The sequence below is a fragment of the Hyposmocoma kahamanoa genome, unplaced genomic scaffold, assembly GCF_003589595.1.
Source record: "Hyposmocoma kahamanoa isolate Upper Pololo Valley unplaced genomic scaffold, ASM358959v1 63, whole genome shotgun sequence".
In the NCBI taxonomy this organism is placed as follows: Eukaryota; Metazoa; Arthropoda; class Insecta; order Lepidoptera; family Cosmopterigidae; genus Hyposmocoma; species Hyposmocoma kahamanoa.
Window position 1 is genome coordinate 21,121,588 of NW_020653851.1, and position 21,795 is coordinate 21,143,382.

Below are 21,795 nucleotides of genomic sequence, written 5' to 3' on the forward strand. Positions count from 1 at the left end.
TATCTTTTCGACAATCTTCTAGATCAAGACTCTGCATAATGTTGCTATGTGTACTTATATAATATTATTAATTAATATATTATTATTATATATATAATATATATATATATAGGTTATTATTATATATGTTTATTTTATACTGTATAAATTAACCATAACATTTAGGCATGTATTTTTTTTTCTGTTTTAAGTGTAGCACCAATCTTTTGATTTTTTTCTATGTGGCCCAATGGTTGAGTGGTAATAAATACCTTATGGCATTAAGTCCGCCATTTGTGCATTAATGTATTGTGCAAAAAGATTAAATCATAACAATAATTAAACGCTCTTATAGAAATATATTTGATTGTATGTGGACATACCCATATCCGTGCGACATCGACTAAGAGTAGGTTACACACGGCGACGTTTAGCAGCGATGCAGTCGCTAAGGCGATTAACACACTGCACCGCGGCCCGCGACGGAGCGCGGAGCTGCGTTTTTTAACGTTGTTCTGAAGTACCTCAGTTTGTATGGAAAACACGCGCCGTCGAACACACTGACAACGCTTCTCCGCGCGGGAGGGCGGAGGGTACGGCACACTGCGCTCCGCACTACCGCGCAGTTTTCTATGCATAAGGACATGTTCAGTTTTCTACAACAGATCTCGACGTCGATAAATTTATATTTGCTATTGAAAATCGACCAAATTTATCTTCATATTTTCTTAAACCTTTATAATGAAGGAAATGAAACTATTTTTCCGGATTTAAATCGCGTATATTTGTTTTTTCAATCAAACCGACGTTTCGGGCCCTTTACAGGTCCCTTGGTCACGGTTGACTGATTTGTTTGAAAAAACAAATATACGCGATTTAAATCCGGAAAAATAGTTTCATTTCCTATGTGTAACAATCGCGAAAACCTAAGAACTTTATAATGAAGTTGAAATTATCCATTTATCAATCTGATTCGTAAAAAGGGATCTATCCAATATCTTCGGTGTCTTTTTATTTGAGTAAACAAATACCAAATAGACAATATAACTGCAGTGTCCTGAATGAGTTCTGTATTATTAACCACTCTTGTCAAAGAAAGATCTCGGCTACATATCAATCACTACGGCGATCAAATGCGAAGCGAGTACTTTAAGTGACGCAAGGCCGCTAGACCGCTGCCCCTGCGCAGATTAAACCACGCGTTGACGCAGATCTGCGTCTCCGCCACCGCACGCGTGATTCCGCGTCTCGCGCTCCGTCGCAGGGCGTGGTGCAGTGTGTTAATCGCCTTAGGCGATATTCGTCTACCTTTACACACACGGCAGCGATGCAAACGCGATCCACGCGCGCGATTGTATCGATACGAACGCGCAATTGTATCGCTACACTTGAGATTTATGGGCGCTTGCATCGATGCAATCGCAAGTGCAGCGATACAATCGCGCGGGGTATGCTCCGCCCCACATATGCTGAGGTACCATAGATATTTTTCCTATGGTGGTGACCTATTCGACGGGGCATGGAGAGTAGCATGTAATGATTGGTTGTTTTTTGTCAATCCTAATTTTTACTCTGTTTTGCTCTTTTTTTTAACGTTTTACCTTTTCTTTTATGTATTTTTGCCTTCGACGAACAAAAGAGTTTCTATTCAACCCCATGGCATAAAACCGCTACAGGCTACAGGTCAGTGGCGCGGCAGCCGAGCGTTGCGTCTTACTTCACTAATTGGCGGCGCTCGACAGTGGCGCTCTTTGAATTGATCTGGGCAAGTATTTTTCTTTCATAATACTAAGTGATGGTGGTAACAAATCGTGAGCCTGGTAGTAAGCGACACGCCTATCTGTAACAGTTGCACTGCCACTCAAAGCTTTAAGTCGCAAAGATCTTAGGGGCACTGCTACTGCGCCCGCCATCACGAGACATAAGTTGACAAGTCCCATGTGCCTGTAATTTGACCAGCACCCTTACCCTTAATATAAGGTAAGATGGCAGTATTTCCCTGGACGAACTCTTTCACAAAGCTCTACCGTTACCATAAGAATTGCAGAGTTGCATGAACGAACGTGTGAAATATTTGCCTGAAAATTTACAATGTTCCATTTTGATAAATTCTGGGTTACAATGAAAAAATCCCGCCTCAGATCTTAGGCACTTACGCACGAATGCACGATTAGAACGCTTCCACACCTTTTTGTGCTTAATCTGCATAATTTCGCAGATAAATCTTTCGAGTGTTACTTTTTGAAATAAATTTTAATATCTATTTAAATCGTAATAAATGGGATATTTAATATGAAATTTGCGATATTTTTTTAGAAAATCCGAATGTTAAAAGTCACTTGAACTGTCGTTCGGGTCGTGAAACTCCGTAACTAAGCCAATTTGAATAAATTTTGTAGCGTTTTGTGGTACTCCCCAAAATTATCTCTTCTGTGATTTGAAACTCATATGTAGTACTCATAATGAATAATATTCATTTCCCACGATAATTTGGTACAGAGAAAATATTTCTGCAAATTTTTTTTTTTGGGGAAAGTTTCGGTTGTAATTTGCGTAACAATGAATTTGGTGTATTTTCCAGTTTACGTAAAGCGTGTTTTCAGGTAAGGAATAAAACCTAGGGTGACGCTAAGTAGGATCAAGATTGTGTTACTTTCTGTTTAGGCTGTGATACTTTGTCATACAAAAAACGCGCTTTTATAGGACAACGGGTAGATATAAAAAACTTGGAACAGCTAAATAAATACCAAAAGTATTCGTAATCCATGTAGCAATAATTATTTCATTGAATATCATGTTGTTGATGACTGACTGCCTTTGTAGCCGAACAGTTACCATACTGGTTCGTCGATTAGAGGTCCCGGGGTCGACTACCGGACCAGAAATAAATGAAGGCCATACAAATATTTCCATATTTGTATGGCCTTCATTTATTTCTCTCATAAGTTTGGGTGTACTTTGTGCTTGTCTATGTGTGTGTCCATGGCACCTGCGACACAAGGTTTCCCTAGTACGGGTTTCTGAGTGTGTGTGTTAGTATTATGATATTTAATATATTTATATATTTTTTGTGAAAATACCCCACTAATTTGTTATAATTATTAATTCAAATCCGCTTTACCACAAGATCGTGTAAAAAAACTAGTGAAGTAATTTCACAAAAACAAATGAATATCACGGTAGTAAATCGTCATAATATTCATTGCAATCAATATAAAAATACTCCACTAGTTTATTGTAATTATTCATACAAACATCAAAACAAACACAAACAAAAAATCCAATCAATATTAGCCCCGGTATGGCGAGGTCGCTGGTTAGGATCAAGCCAGATCGAAGGAAGTTTTCTTTGTGTGTCTTTCGATCTTTATAATAATCCATGTTACAACAAATGAAATTTTTACTCGTAACAGGTATACGTAACGAGGGAGGGTGAAGAAAGACGCCCGAGTCTCCAAATGCACAAGGCGTATATTGACGCAATTGTATGATTGACATTAGATTGTCCCACTAGGTGGAGCTGCAGCCGGCGATCGATGATGAAGACCGACGATTCTATGAATTTTCATCTAAGTATTCCAGCAGGTGAAAGTACCGGAGTGCAATTCATAGGCCTTATGATTCGATACAAAGAAATTTCCTTCCACAACTAAAATGGTAATTTAGTAGACACTTCGATAGCGCATTCTGTTTTGACCCCAACGCCGTCTAGCAACAAGGCGAGGTTATTAATATTTCTTATACGTTGTGATACATTCTTACATTTATCCTTATTTATCAAAAGATATACGTATATTTTCTTCCAATAACTTTATTAAGACGCCTAGAAAAGAGCCTCGTTGCCTCGTTGCCGCATTTCCGTTTGTCACTTGTTATCTCTTGTTGTCGCTTGTTACCCCGTTGTTGCTATTTGTCGGCAGACAATTTTTAACTTTAAATATAGCCGTGACCATGGGATCCTTAAAGGACACGGAAAGCTGGTTTATTTGAAAAAAAAAAATAATATACGCGATTTACAACAATTTTTGTTCTATGGGTTTTAATAATTCATTACATTTTCTTTCAAACAAATATATAAATATTTAAATAGATCACTTTAAACGATGAAAACTCTATGCAAAATGCAGGAACGTAGGTGAGGATCGTTGAGACGGAAGCTTGCATGTTTGAACTTACTACGTTACTACCAAAAACAGATCATTTAGATCTGTTTGTCAGATAGTACAATAAAAACTAAAAAAGTATTCAATTTATTTTTGTGAAATTACTCCACTAGTTTGTTATAATTATTAATACAAAGATCGAACACTCAGAAAAAATTCCTTCGGTCCGACCGAATTCGAATAGACGTCTCCTAGCAAACCGTGCCAGATGCTATGCCAACGCCACGGAACGAACCAGCAGACCTCACGATCTTCTATGTGCTTGTTGTTGAATCTTTGTACTTTGGTTTTCAACGACTTTTTAGCCGTAGGGCCATCTATGAGAAATCTACGAAAGTATTTCGTCATCCAGTTAGATACCTTTACAGCTACCAGGCCTGATTCCATATGTCGCTATAAATTGTAAAGTAAATTTTGATTGAATATATTCAATTATTTTTTTTGTGAAATTACTCCACTAGTTTGTTATAATTATTAATACAGAGATCGAACACTCAGAAAAAATTCCTTCGACCCGGCCGGCTTCGAACCAACGTCTTCTAGCTTACCATGCCAGACGCTATACCAACTAAGCAACGGAACGAACTAGCGAACCTCACGAATTTTTCTATGTGCTTGTTGTTGGATCTTTGTATTTCGTTTTCAACGACTTTTAGCCGTGCCGCTATCTATGAGAAACCTATGAAAGTATTTCGTCAACCAGTTAGATACCTTTACAGCTAACAAACCCTATCTAGAGATGTCGTGATTAACTTTTAATTAAATTCTTCTCAATAAAAAAAAAAATACAGTTTTTAATTGTGTCGATCTTTCGAGGTTTTTAAATACTGTTTGGGATTTATTGTCACAGTTGGCTTTATTATGTGCTTGCGTCGTATCCTTGTATTTGGTTTTTCAACGACTTTTTAGTCGTAGCGCCATCTATGAGAAATCTATGAAAGATTTATCACCCAGCTAACTGGGTGATAAATCATAGATTTCTCATTTACAAAGGTACCTAATATCTTTACAGCTACCAGTCCTGGCAAGAGATGTCGCTATTCACTGTATTTAAATTTTTTTTATTGAATAGATATTCAATTATTTTTTGTGCTAACTAAAAACTAAACTAAGCTTAGTTGGTATAGCGTCTGGCATGGTAAGCTAGAAGACGTCGGTTCGAATCCGACCGGATCGAAGGTAATTAATTTTTCTGAGTGTTCGATCTTTGTATTAATAATTATAACAAACTAGTGGAGTAATTTCACAAAAAAATAATTGAATATCAATTTAATAAAAACATTTAAAACATAAATCAGTTTAAAAAAAATACTTATATGAAATCACTTAAATTCATAGTGAGGCGCCTTCCTGTCCAGTGCTCTCTGGCGTCCATCCAGCATCAACGAAATCGCTTTGGTTTTTGTTTCAAACCCGAAAAAGAACATAAAAGAAAGTATTATGTGACATTTAATTAATTGAAAAGGCAGTCAGAATATCAACAACAGACCTTTTAATACCACTTCATTTTTATCTGCTACAGTACTCAGCCATATTCATTGTGTCGAGATAAAAGACCGAAACGGACGATATGAATGAATAGCTTGTTTACATCGACTGCAATAAAAAGTAATCGTGTAGACGACTGTTTACATAAAATCAAATTGTAGGTAAAGACTGGCCCAGAAAAGCAAAGTTCAATGATCTTTGCTTTCTTACTCTAACAAACATGTCGATTTCATTTTCCTGAATTCGACCGAAACACATTTTTCTTTAAATTTATATTGAAACCACGCAATTATGACCCGTATAATACTAATGTGCACAATATTGTACATGTAATATACAATATTGTGCACTTTTATTGGGTTGTAAGATCAATGTTAAGTGTAGATCTGAACAGACTAAGCACAGTGTAATAATACGCAGAGTGGGAAGAAGTATTTCAATTACTCCTAGGTAAAAGCTATGAATATATAAAATGGTAATAAACTAGGGTTGTAGAAGTTGTAAAGTGTGCCAAGTGCGTCGTAACTACTATTGTTAATGCTCTTCTGGTTGCCATTTCGAAACAATGGACGCGCGAGTACAAACGAACCGTATTTTTCCTTTTTTATATTTCTTTTATTTTTTAATTTTACATGCATTTTATCCCTTTCCTGACTAACAATGGTATAGTTGAAGAAGTATTACTTGCATGTTATCGTTTGGAATGGCTTATCCTTTCAATTACAAAAGGATAATGGAACCATTAAACTTCTTTCACTAAAAGCGTATATGGTTTTAATGATATTGAATTAATGAGTAGAGCTCCATCTAAAAGAGTTCGTCCGGGGAAGTACTGTCACCTTACCTATTTCTGCCGCCAAGCAGTAATGTTAGCATTACTGTGTTCCAGTTTTGAAGGGAAAGGGTGCCGGTGAAATTACAGGCACGTGGGACTTGTCAACTTATGTCACAGTGTCATTGCCCCTCAGATCTAAGGTCTCTAAGTGGCACTGCAACTGTTATGGACAGGCGCGTAGCTTACCATCACCACACTCACTGTATCCAGACGCGAAACTGATATTTAGAATTGTCAGTGCGAAAAAGTGTTTAAACTAAATGTTTGCGCTATATAGATGGCACATGCGACATGCTTCCGGCGTGGTGTCACGGGCCACGCCGCCCCGTGCTCGCATGTACAAATCGATGCGGGGCGGCGCGGGCCGTGGAAAGCCGCATTTACCGCGACGGCTCACTCTTTTGTCCTATTGTAATCGAAACATTAAGCGATAAGACTAACCAGTGCAAATAATATTTCGATAATTATATCTATTATTGAACAGCAGAGACGCGTATTTTATAACTTGGTCTGTGACGAAGCGTAAGAAGTTCGCACTAGGGTGTGTCAGCGAGGCGTGGAGCGCAGTATCTTGAGAGTAAAACTATCATAGGAACTCGTTCGTACTATAATTTTTCGACTTTTTTTATTAAGTAGTGGAATTAGTTCATGTAGGCCGAGTGAAATCTACAGCTAAGCGGTACTCGAAGAGCTAAAATGTTTGGGATTAATGGGAAGGGCAGAATGTACGCACAAAATGATATCGGAAAATCTTAGAGAAAAGAAAAAATAATGTAAAAAAACATGCATTAATCTAAGTTGTTTTATGTAAGTAGGTATTTTAATAAACAGTAAATAACTATATAGATAATTTAAATTAAATTAATTAGGTTCCTGTTCTTGAGGAGCTGTTGGCATAGCGGTAGCCACGATAAGGTAACCGTCGATAGTTCGAGTCCAGCCGAGTCGAAGGAATGTTTCTTTGTATTAGTTCGATCTTTGTGTCAATAATAATAACAAACTACTGAAGTATTTTCAAAAAAAAAAAAAGATAATTATCATTATAATAAAAACCATCATGATATTCAATAATAGTAGTTTAAAGGCATTAAAATAGGAGTGTGGGTAAAAACATCACACGAGTGTTTTAATGCCTAATCATGTACAGTTACATACATTGGTTTATTATAAGCTCTCTGTGATGTGTTCAGGAACCGCATGCTACGACTGGCGAAATGGTGGTAAATGAAAACTTTTCTCACGCATGTCACACAACCATAGCATTTTTTTTAAATTCATAGACAAACTAGAGTCGGCCCCAACTATCATATCGTTCGATATCACGCGTTACTTGGCGTGAAATTTGTCAAAATTGTTTGCTATTAACTTTTCATTTCGAATAAAACTTGATCTCGACTGATATTAGAATTGAGGTCGAATCAAATTGTTTTGTTTTTCAGAGATGTTCGAAATTCAATATATAATAATAAAATCGAATTTGATGTTATTATTATGCAATAATAACAATTTCACAGATAAGAAATTTTTTCTAACAAAACAGTTTATCTGTATGTTGGCCGTAATTTGCGGTGTTTGAACACATCATATAGGGTTTATGTTATGTGTAAAGATAAAAATAAAAATTATGTCGTATTGATTTAAATAAAATTATTGGACAAGAACTAAACTCCAATTTTAACACTAGTTACTGTATTGATTCTTAAATATATAAACTGTGAATTGTATGTAAAATACAATTTGCAGTTTACGTAATATGTCAGCTAAATTAGAAGTGCTCCGGTCAGTCCGAGCAAAATAGAAAATAGAGTGTTTTATGTCCGCTCAAGTACCCTTTGTAAATATCTTACTCGATCGGCGAATATTTTCTTGGAAAACCCGACTGCAGAAATCATACAAGCGGGAAAAAGGATTTGGCTCGCAATTCTCGACAAAATCGAAAGGGTTTTAACAATACGAGCTTCAACTACTTAACATTTTATCGACAGAAAATAGAAATTTTTGTTTTGTCGTACGAAGACTTCATATAGGTGAGTAGTAATGGAAAAATATTTGTGCTAAAACTAAAGAGATTTTGTTCGTTCGTTTATTCTTTCACTAAAAATTGTCTGTAAAAAATATAGACGTTGAACTTTGTATTTATAAGCTTTATAAAGTCATCAAGCTTTATATACGTCGCCGACAAGTGCAATTCGTGTAGATTAGTTAGAAATAGTGTTATTATAATGTATATATGTTAGTCTTTAAGGTATTCATGTGGCCTGAAATAAATAAATTAAAAAAAAAATGTTTTAGTAGAACTACCTATTTCTGCCACCAAACGGTAATGGGAGAATTACTGCGTTCCGCGTAAGGGTAAGCGTGCTGGTGAAATTACACGCACACGGGACTTGACAAATTATGCACGTAGGAAATGGAACCATTTTTCCGGATTTAAATCGCGTATATTTGTTTTTTCAAACCAACGAACGTTTCGGGCCCTTTACAGGTCCCATGGTCAGAGTTGACTGGGGTCGTACAGTCATCAACCAGTTATGTCTAATATTAATGCAAACCACCCTATTTTTTCCACTATAGTTACAAAAGTTATTCATTAAATACCTTATTTTTAATTTTGCAAAGAAACATTCCATTTTACGCTGGGATGCATGAGACCTGTAAAGCGCCCGGAACGTTGGTTTGTGTGAAAAACAAATATACGCGATTTAAATCCGGAAAAATAGTTTCATTTCCTACGTGTAACATTCGCGAGAACCTAAGAACTCGATAAACTATACAGAGTTCAGTGACCCTCAAATCTTGTTGATTGAAATCTCTGAGCACAACTTCACAACTTTTTTTAAAATACCATGTAGTGGGACTATCCACAACAGTTGCAGTGCCACACAAAACTTTAAAGCGCAAATATTTTATGGGCCACTGCGCCCATCACCCTGAGACGTAAATTTACAAATCCCATGTGCCTGTAATGTCACCTGCATCCTTACTCTCCAAAACCGGAACTTAGTAATGTTCACATTACTATAAAAATAGTTAAGGTGGCAGTACTTCATTAATACTTTCACAATGAGAATTTACAATAACAAGTTGCGTCATTAGAGATCCATCCATTTTCTTTTCTACGTATTCAATTCAGCAATGGCTCTTTCTTCAGCAATATAATAGAGTAGGAGTCCATCCGCGCTTCCGCAAACATCGTGCTCAACAAGCAAAGGACTTTGACTCGTTGTCAAAAAGCTTAACAATGATTAGAATTTTTGACAAAGGACAGTCAAAAATTCTAATCATTGTTAAGCTTTTTTATATAAAAGAGTGTACGCTTCCATTACATTGAAGACAATTAATATTTAATCTTTTGTAAGCCGAGACTGAAAAGAGGTTGCGTAATCCTACGAAAAATAGTATTAGATACAAAATCAGTCTTACTCTGGTTATAAGATGATTGATGTTTTAATATAAAAGAAAATGACAGAGTTCAGGCCGGGGCTCCCTTTATTAGACTATTTTGGTTAAATCGTTTCCAACAAGTGACATAATCAGCTAAACGAAAGAACACAAACCCATCCCCTATAAATCCATTAACCAGCAACGTACACGTGTCAAAAATTGTCGCAATAATTCCAATTCAAATTCATTTATTAGCAGATCAATTGGTTCATATTTGTTAGTAACAATCCTGTGAACTAAGTTAGTAGAAACAAGGGAAACAATTGAATAAATTACATTATTATATGTCCACGTGTAGCACGGTGATCTTACGGACGACAGCCGAGTCCATTTTTCCTGCTATCATCCTCAAGATACCACTGGTGCTCGCAACACATGTGACGCATTTTCTTTTTGCGTAAAAACCATCTACACACGTAAACTTGCCAGAGGCGCTGCAAAAGCTAGGAAGACTTAACAGAATCCTAAAGATATCACTGCACGTTATATGCGTTGTACACTCGCTATGTGAAATTGGTCCACAGTACACCTGTATAAAAATTATGTCATAATTATATTTTTATGCAGGTAATACATATAATGTCATAATACAATAAATCAAGTACGGTAACTCTGTACAAACGCAGCAGCGCGGGTTGTATGTGTGCACGCTCACCGCGCGTCGTGTACGGACGCACACATTCGCATAAAGTCGGGGTGCACTCCATTGCACAACGCGGGTCGTCACACGCGCTATTAATTTATAGATTGAAGCGGTCGTTAGATGTTTATTTTTTATTTTATTTATTTATTTATATTCAGGTTACAGAGATTCATAAATAAATACTTTATAGACTAACATACATAACAATATAATAAAACATTTCTTCTTCTTAGTGTGCCACTTCTCTTCGAAGGTTGGCGACCTTCATGGCTATTCTCATTTTTGAAGCTGCTGCACGAAAGAGGGAACGTGTGCTAAGGTGGAACCAGTCTCTCAGATTCTTCAACCACGAGGTTTTCTTTCTGCCACGACTACGCTTTCCTTGTATTATACAAAACAGTAATGACTAATTATTTTTATAAAAAAAATACACGTCTTGTCTGCGACGTGTGACATAACGTGGGTGTTCGGTAGCCAGTCTCGGAAACGTCGCTACACGCACCCTTCGGCCAAAACACATCCTTCATGAAGGTAGACAGATGTTGGGTTGCTACTCTTACTACAAATGAATTATTATTCTGTAAATGTAAATGAATTATTACAACTGCTCGATCCTCAGGGTAACATTGACTTTCACCCGTATATACTTCGCAATATCCGTTTAAAAAATGATAGCAAATAGTAGATGTGTGTATTGTTGTATTTGTGGCAGTTTGAACAGAAGCGCTTCAAATTTAGAATTGTTCAGCATTTCTATTTCATAATCATATTCCGTAATCAAGATATCAATCCGTAATGCTGATATAAAATATCAATATATAACTACTGCATTTTTAACAAGTAGTTATTTGTTATGTAAGGCTGTAAAGGTGCTGTTGACGCGAGTACTTGTATTGAAACCAAAGTAAGCGAAGGATTCTCAGATTGAACAACAAGCGAAGGAAGTGGTTTGTATGGAGGAAAATGGTAGATGAAAGAAAAACAGTTACACTATAACAAAACAGTTTTAATAAACAATATTAGTCATCGTTGTCAATTTTACGTCAAAAATAATAAAAATAAACATTGACTTACAAATAAATGGACGACGGGTCTAACACAAAAACCACGAAAAAATGTCCCAAGTCCACCTATTTAAACGTAGTTTAAAAGCTAAAACGTTGAATTTAAATTGTAATGTCATCGCAGTACTGTCTAATTTTGCTTGCTTCGCTGTCAGTCGAACAAACGAAGACTAAAGCGTGAATGACGCTCTGTATACGATTTTAACGCCCTATAAGTTCGGACACTTTTTAGCGCGGACTCAAAGTTCTCGTAATGATTTGTGAAGAAAGCTGTTTTCAGGCAAGACAATCCGCCAATTTTGCCGTTAATAACTTTTATTTACTATAGACAACAACACCAACTACCTGTTTTTTTTATGAAACAAAGTGACGGGACGAACAAGTTGTGCGCCTGGTGGTAAGCGACACGCCTATCCATAACAGTTGCAGTGCCACTCAGAGCTGTAAATAGCAAAGACCCGATGAGCACTGCCTGTAATTTCACCAGCACCCTTACCCTTCAAAACAGGAACGCAGTAATGCTCTCATTACTGCCTTTTTCATATTCCTTTACATGTCACTACGTTTAAATAGGTTGACTTGGGACTTTTTTTTCGTGGTTTTTGTATTTGACCCGTCGTCCATTTATTTGTAAGTCAATGTTCAGCAATTAAGAATCGATACTACCTTAGCTCGAATTAAATTTTTTCCCGTACGATTCATGTTGCTTGGGTCGAACGACAGGGACACTGGCTTTATTTCAGTATTAATTTTTTTGCAAAAGAAATTAAAGTCTTTTGAAAAATTTATATCGTATATTGTGTTCTATTTAGTTCAGTTGACATAAAAAAAAATCATTGGTAATATGTAAAGTACCTATTGAATTAAGCGGTTTTCTCATTGACTTACAAATAAATGGACGACGGGTCTAATACAAAAACCACGAAAAAAATGTCCCAAGTCAACCTATTCGAAATTTAAATTGTAATGTCATCGCAGTATCGCGCTGTCCGTAAAACAAATGAAGACTAAAGCGGAGTGTCGCGCTCTGTATACGATTTTAGCGCCTTACAAGTGCGGACACTTTTTAGCGCGGACCCGACGTCCATATAATTGTAAGTCAATGGGTTTTCTTGTCAAATTTCGAGGTAAGTTTGTGTTTTGTTTTCTACCATAAAAATTTTTAGAAATCGTGTTTTCACACCGTGTAGTAATCAGTGTATATCCACAATTTTACTGTATTTATTCCCAAAGCAATTGATTCAACACTTTCACTGTTGCGGAATCAGCCAAAGCCATTTGAAGTTGTATATGTATACTCTTAAGAGCTCTCATGCCAAAAAAGTTTTGACGTTGGCTCCGCCCAAATTTGTGAAACAAATATATGCCTGAAGTTCGCGTGACATGCGACAGGAGATGTTGAATTTTGCGCATTAAAAGTACCAAATTCGTTTTAGCGGAATAACTCTAAAACTAAAGGGATTAAAAAAAATCCGTAGTGACAGTTGTCGATCATGCATAAATATAATTAATTATCTAATTTTTGTCCTAATAACCTGTAGCATTTCGAGGATAAATCGAAAAAATGTGAAAATTAGAGGTCATTTCGTGATTTTTATCTATCGTAGAAACTTTATTGTTTTATGTTTCTGATTAATGTCTATGCTTGAATATATCGTGTAGTTACTCATACAATATTTTATTTTTAACTTTAAAGTGGATATGCCCCTCTAAAATCAAATCGAAGATTAGGAATTTTTCCTCTGCTCCCTCTTAATAAGTATACATAAAAACTCTTTACGATCGAACTTAATGCATTAAAATGTCTTCCAAATAATTTGCATGGTAACGTACTCAACTTCAAAGTTAGTTCATACGGTTGCGATGTTGCTACATTGTACCGAATATTTTATCGCTTTATATAATAACGATGTTAAACTTTTAACATTAAATTGAACGTGAAACGCATCAATTTTATATTGTATTTTGTGTAGTTACTTCTACAAAGAAACTAAAGTGTATCGTTCAAGGAACGTTTAATCTTATGCAAGTAATTAAGTAAATAATTACTGGGTAATTAATGAAATGAGCAATTCATGCAGATGTAGGGCTACCAACTGTCTGAATTTATCCGGAGATGTTTGTCCTTCTGTTTGGATTTCTCATTTGTGGGCTTAGGGTAACAATTTTCAGAATAAAAAGTAAAAATCCACCTCGCAAATCTGTAACAACTTATATCGATTTAGACAAATAAGCTAAAAATTAAAAAAATGTATCACTTTTTTCAATAAGTAACTAAACATCTTCAAAGTAAAGTTTACGAAATAAACAAGAACGCAAAATCAACTCGAATGATTCGGAAAAATATCTCGTAAGAATTTAAAATAAATAAATGAAAAACAAAATCGAATAAAAACAGTTGACTATTTCTTTATTTTCAAATTAAAACTAAAATAAAAAGTAAAGTAACCGACCAGAGTTTTGAAAAAAAAGCACTGCACTATTTTTGTGATTTACTAGTGTTCCGCAAAATGTACCTGTAAGTGTATTCAAAAAATTGCAAAATATGTAGAATGGCCGTTTTTACGCTTTGAAACGGAAGACTATGTTATTATTCTATAATGTTATTTTATGTACGTACTTGTAGTCTAAATCGTGTGTAAATAATTTTAATTGTTATCTGAAATGAAAAAAAAAACAGCTCCGCCGCGACAGTGAGACACTGCCGTGACCAGGATTCGAACCTGGGTTACTACGGCCACAACGTAGGGTCCTAACCACTAGACGATCACGGCTACCGGAGCTGTTACCTTTGGTTGTTAAAAACACGTTCTGTTTCTCGCTGTGTTCTAAGTTGACTAAGTTAACAAGGTTAGAAGTAGTAAAGAGACTGTTTATAAATGGTTGACTTTCGATTTTTGCTGAGTTAGCGGTGAACTTGAGCACTTTCTCTACCCGCGGCGATAATGGCGTCGCCGGTGGTGGTACAAGATTGCAACGTATAATTGCCGTTCTGATTGCCAGGTATTGCAGCTATAATCGTTATTTACTTATGATTAGGTTATAATAAAGCCTCATGTGAGATGTCAAAAGTGCTTATATCACATGAAAGTAAGTAATATAACATTTTTATTATTAAAAAACCGACCTCAAAGTTCGTGGAATTACGTCTATTTGCCAAATTTTATTGACCGGAAACTTAAATTACCGGAAAGTGCGCGAAACCGGATTCATACCCTAGTTTGCCACCCTTACACAGAAAAAAAGGAATTCTACTAATAAGAAAGAGCAATTTCTCAAAATATTAATAAATATTTTGTTGAATATATAGTAGCTTTGTGACTTGAAATAAATTAATTTGCTCTTGGATTAAATATTTCTGTCTTATAACTAAAATACACTTTTGAGACGTTTTTTACTATTATCAAGTAATTATTCTCTAGCGTCTATAAGGAGAGGATCGTTTGTTGGATTTAATAAATTTGTCTTCATAAAAATAATTTTGTCTTTTTCTAAGTAATCTGTTTTTACCATGTAGAGGGTTTGCGCACTACGTCAGTTCCGAATCCGAGAAATAACGGTCTAAAATGTAACAGGTGTCCGAAGTATCATTCTATCTCTAGGTGTACAAGCGATATTCGTATTTTTCCGATTCGAATAGGACTTAGTGCACAGGCGACACCTCCGAAATGGGTCCGAAGTTTCTAGATTTATATACGAAGTGCAATATTTTCTTCAATAATAAATGGGACCAATACTGAGGCGCTCTTTCAAACAAAAAAAGAATCAACAAAATCGGTTTACAAATGTCGCGTACGATACATACAAAAAATACAGTCAAATAGAAAACCTTCTTGCGCTTGAAAAATTATACGAACTACACGAAAGAAATTATGTACGTGTGTAATTTCATAACTGTCATATTTAAGCATAAAATGTTAACGACTAATTTCGTTCGTAGAATCTTTAAACTCTCTCACGAAAAGTGGTAATTTTGTAGCAATGTGAATGTAATAAATGTTTTGACTTTGACTTTGACGTTGACAAATAATAAGCAAAATTATTTTTTGTTAAATTTTGTGAAAATTTACTAGGGCCCGTCGCCCATTGGCGGAACGGTACGGAAAGGGAGCCTGCGGCATCCCTATACGTAAGCGCACACTGGCGGCAATTATGCCGCGGTATCTTTAGGTATGCCGAAGCATGCTGTGCTTGTCTCCCCTCACCCCGCTCACCCGTTGTCGCACACGGCTTCCTGAAGCCTGCCGAAGTATTCAGAAGGCTACCGAAGTTTTCCAGAGGCTGCCGGCTCGGATCCCTAAGCATTTTTTTCACCTACGACCATCTCTATTGAAATTTTAACTATAAATCATGCAATTAAGGTCTATTATTAATCGTCACATAAAAATCCCGTTGTTGTCCCGTTTGTAGGCACCGGGCCCGAAGGAACTTGAAACCTTTCGGGCCCTTTATACGTCTGATGGTCGCGGCTGATAAGATGGGACCCGAAACGTTAGTTTGTTTGAAAAAACAAATATACGCGAAAAAATAGTTTCATTTCCAATTTACTAAAGGAGTTACGTAATTCATAAAGAACTTTAGGAAACATGTTCACGTTTCAGGAAATCCTTTGAAATAGGAAAATATCATCAAGTAGATAATCCAAGTGTTCGACACACATCAAAGGTAATCGCAATCTGTTGAGACCCATATAAGGCGCCGTTTGACACTTCAAAAGGAAGGCTTACGCACATTGTAGCTTATTGGTACTCGGTATTGTCGCTCTGTAATTCGCTATTGTAAATGTTCAATGTTTTTGTCATTTAAAGCTACGACTTCTTTTGAAGTGTAGAAGTCAATAAAAAGCGTTGATAAAGGGAGTCATCACATTTAATGGACTGGTTTGAGTTGGTCAGAAAGCTATAATAATAAATATAAGAATAAATGCAATGTGAGCCAAAAAAGCATTTATCTACCAATAAATGGACGTCAGCTCCGCGCTAAAAAGTGTCCGAACCTATAGGGCATTAAACCCCAAACAGAGCATCAATCGCGTCAGTCTCCGTTTGGTCGACCCACCGCGCTTGTCAATCACGCCGTACTGTATAATAAAAACTTGTAAAAATTGCACATAAGCTACAAAAGCAATCAATTTAGTCAAATATCTAACTGTCCTTATTCTACACATTGCACACGCAAAAGACAGAATGAGATCCAATACGTCAATTTCAATCGTTCGGACCACTTGCGATTGAAATATTTAGAACAAAGAAATTATAGAGCCGCTTTGATGTTAATCAAAGTGTCTCCCGCTTTGATTAGTTCTCCTCTGCCTCAAAGGATGTCTGGAATAGATCCCTCTTCGCCAATAAGACCGCCTTTGCTCACATTAATTTAACGTTGTTTTTATACTGTTTCATTTCTTCTGTGTGAGCAATAAAGTTATCTGTCTAAATAAGTATATAATATAGTATATAAGTAGCACATAATTTAGTAGAGCTTCTCGTGGAAGAGTTCGTCCAGGAAAGTACAGCCACCTTACCTATTTCTGCCGCCAAGTAGCAATTTAAGCATTATTGCGTTCCGGTTTTGAAGGTAAGGGACTTACTGGTGAAATTACAAGCACATGGGACTTGTCAACTTATGTTTCAGGGTGACGGGCATAACGGCAATGCCCCTCAAAATCTTTGCGATTTATAGCTATGAGTGGCACTACAGCTTCTATGGATAGGATTCATAAAAACCTTCTTTACGAAGGCTGGCAACCATCATGGCTATCCTTATTTTTGAAGCTGCCGCTATTATGAGGGAACGTGTTCTAAGATTGAACCAGTCCCTCAGATTGTGCAACTAGTAGGTTTTTCTTCTACAAAGCGACGTTTCTTTGAATTTCTTTGGCCCTGAAACTGTCATCCATAGGCATACCACCTGTTCGTCACGTCACTTGATATCATAAAAAATAAATTAATTAAAAAAATAAGGGAAAATTAGACGTTGCATGTTTCGCTTTCGCTCGAAACGCCGACGAAAACGCACATCTTTTTCGCTCATATTACTTGGATATCAAATCGAAAACCGACTTGACTGGCTTAAGCTAATTCCGTGCCTACAAGTGGTGTGACCCCTTAACGCAGTTCCTGGGGACAGATAATTTCACAGCTGCGTAAGCAATAATTTACCAATTAGACTTTCCCAATTCTTTCACGATCTTCAGTTGGAAAACGAATGACAAACGCTTTCGACAAACGATTGACAAGATGAAAAACTGAGAAAATTGCGATTTTATACGAATTGCGTCACAGTTAATTTGTTGAAAAGCACACCCATGCGCAGATCAGTCGATCGTATTATTTTATTGTAATTATGTCTTTATTATCATAGTAGCAGTAGAACTACTTGTGAAAGATCGCGTATAGCGTAAAGCTTTTTATGATAACATGTGACGGGACGAACAAGTCGTGCGATAGGTGATAATCGACACGCCTTTCAGGCATTCCATTACGCCAGTCACCCTGAGACATTAGTCGAAGAGTCCGTTGTGAGTGTAATTACAAACAGGTCCTTCTTTCTGCTTCCCCGTTAACAATTTTTCAATGACATTCGATTATTAATCACATGTTAAATTAAGAGCATTTGCGCACTACGTCCGATTTGTGTCATTTCCGAATCCGAGAAATGATAGTCCGAAATCTCACAGGGATCATTTTATCTTTAGGTGTACAAGAGATATTCGTATTTCTTCGAATTCGAGTTGGACTTAGTGCACAAGCGACATCCAAAGTGAGTCCGCGTTTTCTAGATTTCTATAGTCTCGAATTCGGAACGAATACGAAGAACGCGCTAGTTTCGTTTCTGCCATTTTACCTATTTCATTAGCCGCGTTCCGGTTTTGAAAGATAAGAATGTGAAACTGCAAGCGCATGGGTTTGTCAACTTTACGTCACAGAGTGATGGGCGCAACGGCAGTGACCCATGACATCTTAAAATCTAACATATATCTAATATAATATAAAAAAATCTATACTTAGTTATGTGTAAATAGGTTACTACCTATTTACACGAATTTGCACTTATCGGCGACGAGTGACACAATGTGGTGTCTACTAACCGACCTTGGAATCATCGATATACAACAACTTTCTGTATGCTGTAACTCTGATCACCACACTAGGCCACGCCTATGTGTGGTTATCACGCAAGACGTTTATGACAGTGGACGAGTATTACAGCATCTCTTCTATACAAAGTCGTAAGATAAAATAAAATATATATGAATAAGAAATAAAAATGCACTACAATTAATAAAGTAAAAGTAATATGAAAAGTTATAAGTGCAACAACTGACATGAGAATAACTATTATAATACGTAGGTGTATGTGTGTACTTATGTGTGTGTTCGTGCGTGTGTGTATGTGTTCGTTTTCGAATTTTCATTTCACGTTTCTATCACTTTTTAGTTGTCATTGTTTCGGACTCCTTATAGGTCATGTGTAATAATTCTTGCTTTTATTTTTGACTTCGTGCACCGACAGTTCCCTCATGTCGTGTACAAAATTTATCATATTAAATTTAGTTCTTCCATTGACTATTTTAGTACCACTATGGATCCCTCTGTCGTATTCGCATCTTACTTCGAGCATGACTTGTTCACTTGTTGTATTGAATACTTTAGTACCAATACAGATCGCCATGCATTACACTACCGTGTGAAGTTAGGCGTGAATACATGGCGGTAGTGTGTGAGGTGTAACCTCAAAAAAAAGTTATAAAAGATCCGTGATAGGGGCGAGCAGCTCAGTCTTGAACCGATAGTGAGCTTAGAGAATAATATTTAATTTAACTTCAATAAAAGCGATGTGAAACCGGAGTTGGATTTTATTTAGCTGTAACATTTCGGTCAAAACTCCATGAACGCAGTGGCAGACAGTGCCGCTTCTAAATTTTAAATCGCAATGATCTATCATTGCGATTTAAAACTTAGAATAGCACTGCAAGTATAGTCGCGTTACTTGATAAAAACAAAAATTAATTGATTATTAAGGAATACAAACTGTATTCTGGATGTTAGCTGTATTGAGTCAGTGAGGGTACCGGATTAGGCCCAATTTCTTCTCCCTGAAGAACACTAAACCGTCTCAAACCTGAGTTGATATTGAAATTCAAAGCTTAGTATAAATGACGTGTATACATTTACCAGATAAGTGCGGTCATTCTTCATCGCATCTCTTAGTCTTTGTTCAAGTGAAAGAAAATTTACGCTCTTCACAAAATTAATTTGAAGAATCATCGCATGTAATAACAAAACATATAAGCGTACGAACAAGCTCTTATTACCATCTCGTAAAACACGTTTGCACGTGGCAAAATGGTGTTTTATATATATATATATATATATATATATATATGTATAAAACATAATATAGACGGCCTGAATGTCGGAGGAAGTTTACATAATTTAGAAAAACCGTATGGGCCAATCAAGGTGACAAAATAGGCCCGATTTAGTCTCCCTGGAGAACAGCAGTCATTTATATAGGCTTATATGTGAAATATTAACAACCTCGCAAGACTGCATTACTAACATCTAAGGCTGCTAACAAATTGACTGCATCTTTGCAGTTAATGCGTGAGATTTCGACTGCGTGATGTTAATTACGACTTCACGCATTAACTGCATGCAGTCTATCTCGGCTCCAAGAAGTCGGTTTCGACTGCGTGCAGTTAATACGTAAAGTCGTTATCAACTTCATCCAGTCAAGGTGCTACCCCTTGTGCACATACAGCTCCCTACCTATTTTACAGATAGGTAAGTACTGGAGCTATAGGCACGCCCACTTCCCGACGCCGAAGCGTCTCTCCAGTTCCCAAAAACCTACACAACTGGAAGGACTGGAGGATATCTAGCTCCTCCTCCTTCTAGTTCTCCTAGTTCTATCAGTGCCCTATGACAATGTCCGGATATAGCTTCCGACTTAAAGGGCAAATCACATGCCCCACGCGTCTTTCTCGCCTTAGGCCCTTGTCTAGACAACTACTAAGATGCGCTAGTTGCACGCGGATTGAACGTCCCGGCCACATTCTACAGAAGCAGACGAACGTGTCCATCCTTATAGCTAGGCACAAACAACGGCGTGTCCGTATCCAAGTCCGGATCCCCCAGAGACGCCTGTGAAGGCGTATCACTAGCGGAGGGCTTGGCCCAGACGTCCGCCGTAGATACCCTGGTCTGACCAGGGAGCCCGTAGTTTCCACGGAACTCCCTATCTCTCGAGTTGGTAGATAAGGACTGGGTCAGTGAAAGAGACGAAGTAAACCCAATTTCTTCTACCTCGAGAACACGAGCCATTGGAGCGTTTTTGGGCTGATGCAGAAATTCGACTCTCAGTAGAAATGGTTTGAACACATTTAGTGGATAAAAACATACTTTTTACATTACATTTCTGAGTGCATGTTCAATTTACCCAAAATTGACACTCTTCATAAAGTAACTGAACAAATCGTCGCTTAAACGATAATCGTACGAATAGAACTCTTATCACCATCCTACAAAGCCCATATTGGCGAGAGATGAAATGGCATGTATGTCTATTACGGTATTAACATTACCTAATGCCTTCTTGGGCAAACAAACTTATCTTTTACTGCTTGTTTTATTTTCATTTCACTGCGTAGTATGTTTATGTATAAACATAATTTTTTGTAACGAGGTGTTTGTTAGATTAGACGAAAAAGAGGCAACTCCACACAATACGCACCTGTAGCTAATCCTGTGGTTTCCCACTATTAAGGATGCACATTACGGTTCCATTTTATTTTGGAAATCGATTAAAGTTTATACGATCTAACGATTTTTTTGTATCGATTTAGTTTGTTGCGATTTTCAAGCGAATCGATTCAATTGAAAGGTCTTGTTCAGAAAGCAGTAAACTTTTGTAACAATATTATTCAAATTGAACAAAACTCGATTTACAACACATATTTAGTTGTAAATAGTTTTTGCCCTCGATTTTGGGCGTTAATGGGTTTTAACCCGATTAAAACCCGGTGTCATCGCAACGCTATGATTTCAACGCACCAAGTGTCCTACGAGCAATCCGGTGTCGAAACGCTACGCGCAGCTTACTTACGTACTGCAGCAACCCTCCCCGCTTCGTCTCCTGGGCCTTGTGTCCGCGCGCGGTTTCAACGCGTCGTGTGGT

General features: G+C 36.9%; 1 protein-coding gene and 1 non-coding gene across 2 annotated transcripts in view; both read right to left on the bottom strand.

Moving 5' to 3' along the window:
• The window catches only part of LOC113230449 (apelin receptor), a 159,549-nt gene that overhangs the window by 93,920 nt on the left and 43,834 nt on the right, over positions 1-21,795 (bottom strand). The window lies entirely within an intron of this gene.
• Trnah-gug lies at positions 14,319-14,390 on the bottom strand. Its single transcript has one exon. It is a non-coding gene; the product is annotated as a tRNA-His (tRNA).